The sequence below is a fragment of the Conger conger genome, chromosome 7 (genome assembly GCF_963514075.1).
Source record: "Conger conger chromosome 7, fConCon1.1, whole genome shotgun sequence".
In the NCBI taxonomy this organism is placed as follows: domain Eukaryota; kingdom Metazoa; phylum Chordata; class Actinopteri; order Anguilliformes; family Congridae; genus Conger; species Conger conger.
In genome coordinates this window covers 8,103,035-8,109,034 of record NC_083766.1, presented here as the reverse complement: position 1 = coordinate 8,109,034, position 6,000 = coordinate 8,103,035, and positions in this window count along the sequence as shown.

The following is a 6,000-nucleotide window of genomic DNA, read 5'->3' as shown; positions in this document are numbered from 1 at the left end:
CAGACCAGCTGAGATCCTAAGATGGTTTAAGATGGTTTAAATTGTGTTTTTAACACTTCTCGTCTGCTCGTACAGTAGCTGGTCTGTGGCTGGTCAAAGCTGGTCTCTAGCTGGACCAAGCTGGTCAAAGCTGGTCTCTAGCTGGACCAAGCTGGTCAAAGCTGGTCTCTAGCTGGACCAAGCTGGTCAAAGCTGGTTAAGATGGCAGAGTAAGCTGGAGGTCAACTGGCGGACTAGCTACTATATTGGCTTATCAGCAGGCGAACAGCTGGTTTACCTGATAAAAAAGGTGAAAACATAGCTTAAACCAGCTTGACCTGCGTAGGCTGGTTTGAGATGGAATTTTCTGCAGACTGTGTTTGTCTGCGTTTTCCAACTTTAATTGCCAATGCATTATCCTGGCATATTTTGTTGGTGGAATTTTCAGCGAAATATTATATTGTTCATTATTATTCGTAGTGGTGAGGGGCTCAGCCTGGGGGAGGAGGGGGGGTGAGGGGAATTGGTGAGTAGCTGTTTCAGCTGATGGTGATCACAGCACTTTAATTAACTTGTGGAAGGAGCCTCACAGTTTAAAGGGCTGCCAAGTATTATATAGTCAATTTGAAGGTGTATCCTGGTGATAGCTGACTGGAGAGTTTGTTATTTTTTTGAAAATAATATTAGATCTACAAATGAAAAAAATGTCCACTGGGCCCAATGTAAATGAGCCCCCCCAGTAAGGTTGTAGTAGCATGACTTATGAGCCAGCACCTGAACGATATTAACAGCCACCATAAAACCTCTTAAAATCCCTTCAGGGCTCTCCATAAATAGGAGTCTGGAGTGCTAACTATATTAATACGGTCTTTGGAGGGCCTTTGAATATATGATGCTGAGTCTCTTCAGTGCGTTAATTGCTTTGTGAAACCGGGCTCTCAGTCTGAACAGATTAATGCTGTGGTGTAAATTTATACTTTCTAATGAGAAATTAAAAACTGTTTTACTAATTATGAATCATTTGTTTTCTGCACCTATTGCTCAGCCATTTCCTGCCGAAGACGAAGATGTAATGTATCTTCGTCTGCGAGTGTTTTGACAGGCCCATTAGTATTCTCTGAACATTCACTTTATTAAGTGTTTTAGGGTTAAAAAAAGTTTAATCTCAAATTCATTGTGCTTTCCTGCATACTGGGGCTACTGTACCGTAACAATGTGCACCGGTGGAATAAAATTTAAAAAATAGCAGAACTACTAGGATGTGCACTAGGATGTACAAATGAGACCAACAATGCTGTTTTGTTTGCTCTGTTGAAAATGTGTGACATCTGTAAATTGTCTTATTGGATTCTTTTGTTTCCAAAGTAGTTTTATTACTATACTATATTCCGTCTTAAGTTGGCAGTTCCCATTTCGCAGGTGGGGTTTGGGTTTACTATCGGAAAGTCTGGGTAGTTTGTTCTCAAAGTTCTCATTTTCCATGGTGTCACAGGTGTTGGATAATCCCTCCAGGTCAATGGCTAGAGGGAGTGTACTCTTGTTGGGAAAAACAAATTGTACGACGACATTTTATGACTATTTATTGACCCGCATTGTTAATGAAGACAAGAACCAAAAGAGGCAGGTGCTGTAATGAAAAGGTTGGATTCTTGGCGTTACCAACTGTTCATTTTCCTCCATGGTGGGCTGATTGAGTCCGCTGGAAATGGAGTGTGGCTTGGTTCATTTGCCCCCTGCTTTCTGCATTAATGCACAGGTTACTCTCGTCTCCGTGCCCGCCTGTCGAGCCACGCCGGTCAGCCCCCCTGTCTCTCACGCACGTTGATTTTGCCGCTCTCGTCCAGATTGATTCATCGAGCCAATTAACCCTCCATCCGGGCCTCCAGAAGGAATGACTGTGCCTGTCCTGCTAATAACGCTAAATCTCTCATGGGAAGGGGATGTGGTGGTGGGAGGGGGGCTTTCAGAATGCCAGCTGGAGACAGTTTTTCCAGCCAATGGTAATCACCCATCCATAGATAGTTTGAAAGCCAGAATGGGATTGCCGCCGGTCTTGGGAAGGAGATAGAGTGTAATTGCTTATGGTCCAGTATCAGTCCATATGCATGGTCAGACCAGGGGTGCCATTATGGCTTCTAGTGTTATTTTCCATAGTCTGTGGAATTGAACATTTTTTTCCAGGCACAGGGTAGTGCTCACTCCCTCAGTTTCAGACTTACCAGTTTAGCCCTTTCAGTTCCCAAGACTGAAACATAACTAGCATAACTACTGTAAAATCCCAAGAGTGCCTAAGACATTACTGTTCATTCCCTACTCCCTAGCTAGACCACTCCGGTCTGCCAGCTCTGGTCAGCTTAGGGTTCCCTCACTACGAGCACCTGGCGGTCGAGCTGCACGTTCACACCTGTTTTCCGTTCTGGTTCCTCAGTGGTGGAATGACTTGCCTACCACTGTCAGGACAGCAGAATCCCTCCCCCTATTTAGACGCAGACTAAAAACACACCTTTTCAAACTGTACCTTAGTCCTCCCTCCTTATCCCCCCCCTCCTTTCCGATATCCCTATCCCTCTTGTCTAACCCCCAAAAAAATACAATAAATAAATAAATAAATTGCACTTATGATGACTGTATGTTGTTTTGAACAGCACTTCATGTGTATTTTACTAGTTATGGATGTGATGCTTTAACTTGTGGAAGAACCTATGCTCTTGTAAGTCGCTTGGGATTAAAAGCGTCTGCCAAATGACTAAAATGTAAATGTAAATGTAATTACCAGAATGGTAGACATCTTGAGTTTCTCTTTCTACAATATTTTGCTATGTGTTATGGAGAACATTGTGCTACGGAGAACATTCTGGCAGCTGAAATCAGCATGCCAGAAATTTGTAGCCCAAACAGAGCATTTAGTATTGAACATATTAGACAGGCATTTCAAAGTGTGGTCTGACCAATCAATTGCAGCAATGGGTTTCCGACCATCACTCCAAGAAAACATATTTTAATTGGCACAAACCACTTACTGTACCTCCTGCCAGTGCATTGAGATCAAAAGTAAAAAACTAAAATGTTGTTTACTGAGAAAAGGCTCCAGGATTAGGGTTTGACTGAATCACATATGCCCTTACAAGGTCTCGGTATGTTCGACTGAATCCTCCTGACTGTGCTGTGATGGTAAGGTTGAACAATGCATTTCATTTATATCGTGTTCTTTATCTCCCCAACCACTAATGGTCTGCACCCATCAAAGAGATGCACAGTATCCATTCCTTTCCAGAAGGAAGGACAATTAATTTAACAGTTTTTCTTGAAGATTTAAGTCACATCCACTCAGGGAGCACATTATTAGATATCATAAGACTTTTTACGTTTTCTGTTTGACGCATTGTGTGTTCAGAGATGCTCTCCTGCATACTACAGTTGTGTACTGTAATACTAATGTGTGGTTATTTGAGTTACTCTCACCTTCCTGTCAGCTTCCTGTCTGGCACTTTTCCTCAGACCTCTCTCATTAACACGGTGTTTCTGTCAGAACCGCCACTCACTGATATTTTTGTTTTCCGCGCCATTCTCTACAAACTCTCTCGAGAGAGACTGTTGTGCGTGAAAATCCCAGGAGATCAGCAGTTACAGAAATACTCTAACCAGCCCATCTGGTACCAACAATCATGCCATGGTTGACATCACTGAGCTTAAATTTTTTCCCCATTCTAATGGCTGATGTGAACGTTAACTGAAGCTCCTGACCCGTATCTGCATAATTGTATGCATTGCACTGCTGCCACACGATTGGCTGGTGAGATAATCACATGAATAAGTAGGTATACACAGGAGGTGTTTAGTAGTAGTAATAGTAATAAAAGTAGTAATAAAGTGCTCAGTGAGTGTATAGTGTGGTTCAGGCCTAATTACCCCCCACCTGGGCTGGTTGGAGCCATGTGCGATATTGGCAGTTGCTTAGGGCAGCATCTGTATTGGGGGGTGGGGGGTTGGGTGGTTGGGTGGTACCAACCACCTGGTGGGGAGCCAAATGTTCATGATAGTCGGCAAAATCCCCCCAGCCCAGCCTCTGATCTCACCGAGGCCTACACGAAGGCTGGAGCCAGTCGAACCGCGCCGACTAGAGCCGGTCGAACCCCGCCAACCCCACCTCACACCGCTTCTCATAAATAGATTTCAGTCTAAACATGATCTCCCGCACAGCGGGACAAGAGCAGGCTTGACTTCTCTTTTTGGGAAATAAATTCAGGCAAAAGAAACAGCAGGCTTTATAGTTGTCTGTCTTTGTTTACTAGTGTAGCATTGTAGGGAAAAAAAGAGACATTTTATTTGTATTTATTGTGAGACAATGTCTCTCACATTGACGACACAGAGCCTTTTTACGGAGACAATGCCACAGAGATGCTTTAGATTGGAAATACAAAAAAAACAGGCCTGAACACCCAAAAAGAGACCATTGTGGTCAATGGGTGGCACGTAAAAACTCAGGAGAGAACCAGCTACAGGGGCAGCCCGCTGTAATAGATCAGCCAGAACTAATGGTAGCAGAAATGTAATGCAGGATCTAGGGTTGGGCTGTTTATAAATAAAATATAATAAAATGTTATCTCTGTGAGTCACCCCAAATACCTTATGACTCATTCAACAAATTCATATTTTTCCTCGTTTTCACGGGGTGGCGGACATAGGCAATCAGTCACATGCGGTGACAGAGGTTGAGTAGTTATAATTTGGGTCGAGAACACAAGTACAGTATAGATGTACCGTTAACATGCTGCACTGGATTAATGGCTGGCAATTGGCAGGATGCCAATCTTGAATATAAATCATCATATGAATGTTGTCATCAATTGATGTGCACAATTTCCTAACCGGCCACGGAGCAACTTCATCACTGCTATGATTTAGATTTCAACTGTGCAGACCCTTCATGTGAACTCTGGGGGTCCCCCAGCCCAAATTGCTAAAATACAAATGTCCGGGGGTATGGGGAAACGTGGCTTTTATTGTTGTTTCTTTGGTACTGTAGAATAATTGTGTGCAGAACCTCCCAGCGCATAATACACAGTCCTGTAATTCCAGGATTCCTTCTGTGTAAGCTCCCTCATTACCAACCGATTCATCAATTGATTAATTGACTGGTTTACTGGGATGTTTTGTTTGTTGTGCTGTCTGGGCGCAGGGGGAAACTGCTTGCCTCGGAGAGCAATAAAAAGGTTTAAGAGTGGGTCTCACGCTGCCCACTCCCACATGTCCATCCTGCACCTTTTAAATTAATGAGAGCCATTTGCAGTGTGTCTAGGGAAGCGCACATGGGTGAAGGCAAGGTTTTTTTTCCGTTTGTTTAGTATGGGCAGCAGTGCTCTCTCAGCGCGAGCAAACACACCTGTGTCTCTACAGGCCCGGCTAGCATAATTGCAGCATTAGTAGCTCATCGGACTCATGGTTCGTTAAACCCACTATGTAAATACCCAGAAGGGGGGGGGGGAGTGAGGAGAGAGAGAAATATCACTCTTACAGTATGATTTTTTTGTACTATGTCATTCATTCATTCATTCATTCACTATCCTAACCCGCTTATCCTGAACAGGGTCGCAGGGGGGCTGGAGCCTATCCCAGCATACATTGGGTGAAAGGCAGGAATACACTCTGGACAGGTCGCCAGTCCATCGCAGGGCACACACACCATTCACTCACACACTCATATCTATGGGCAATTTAGACTCTCCAATCAGCCTAACCTGCATGTCTTTGGACTGTGGGAGGAAACCGGAGTACCCGGAGGAAACCCACGCAGACACGGGGAGAACATGCAAACTCCACACAGAGAGGCCCCGGCCGACGGGGATTCGAACCCAGGACCTCCTTGCTGTGAGGCGGCAGTGCTACCCACTGGACCATCTATGTCAATATGTTTATTTTTAATATGTTTGTTGTGAGTGTAGTGGGTCATATTTCATGTCGTACAGTGCCGTATATGTGGTTTCCGTGTCTCTGTATATTGTAGTACTATATGTGTTACTT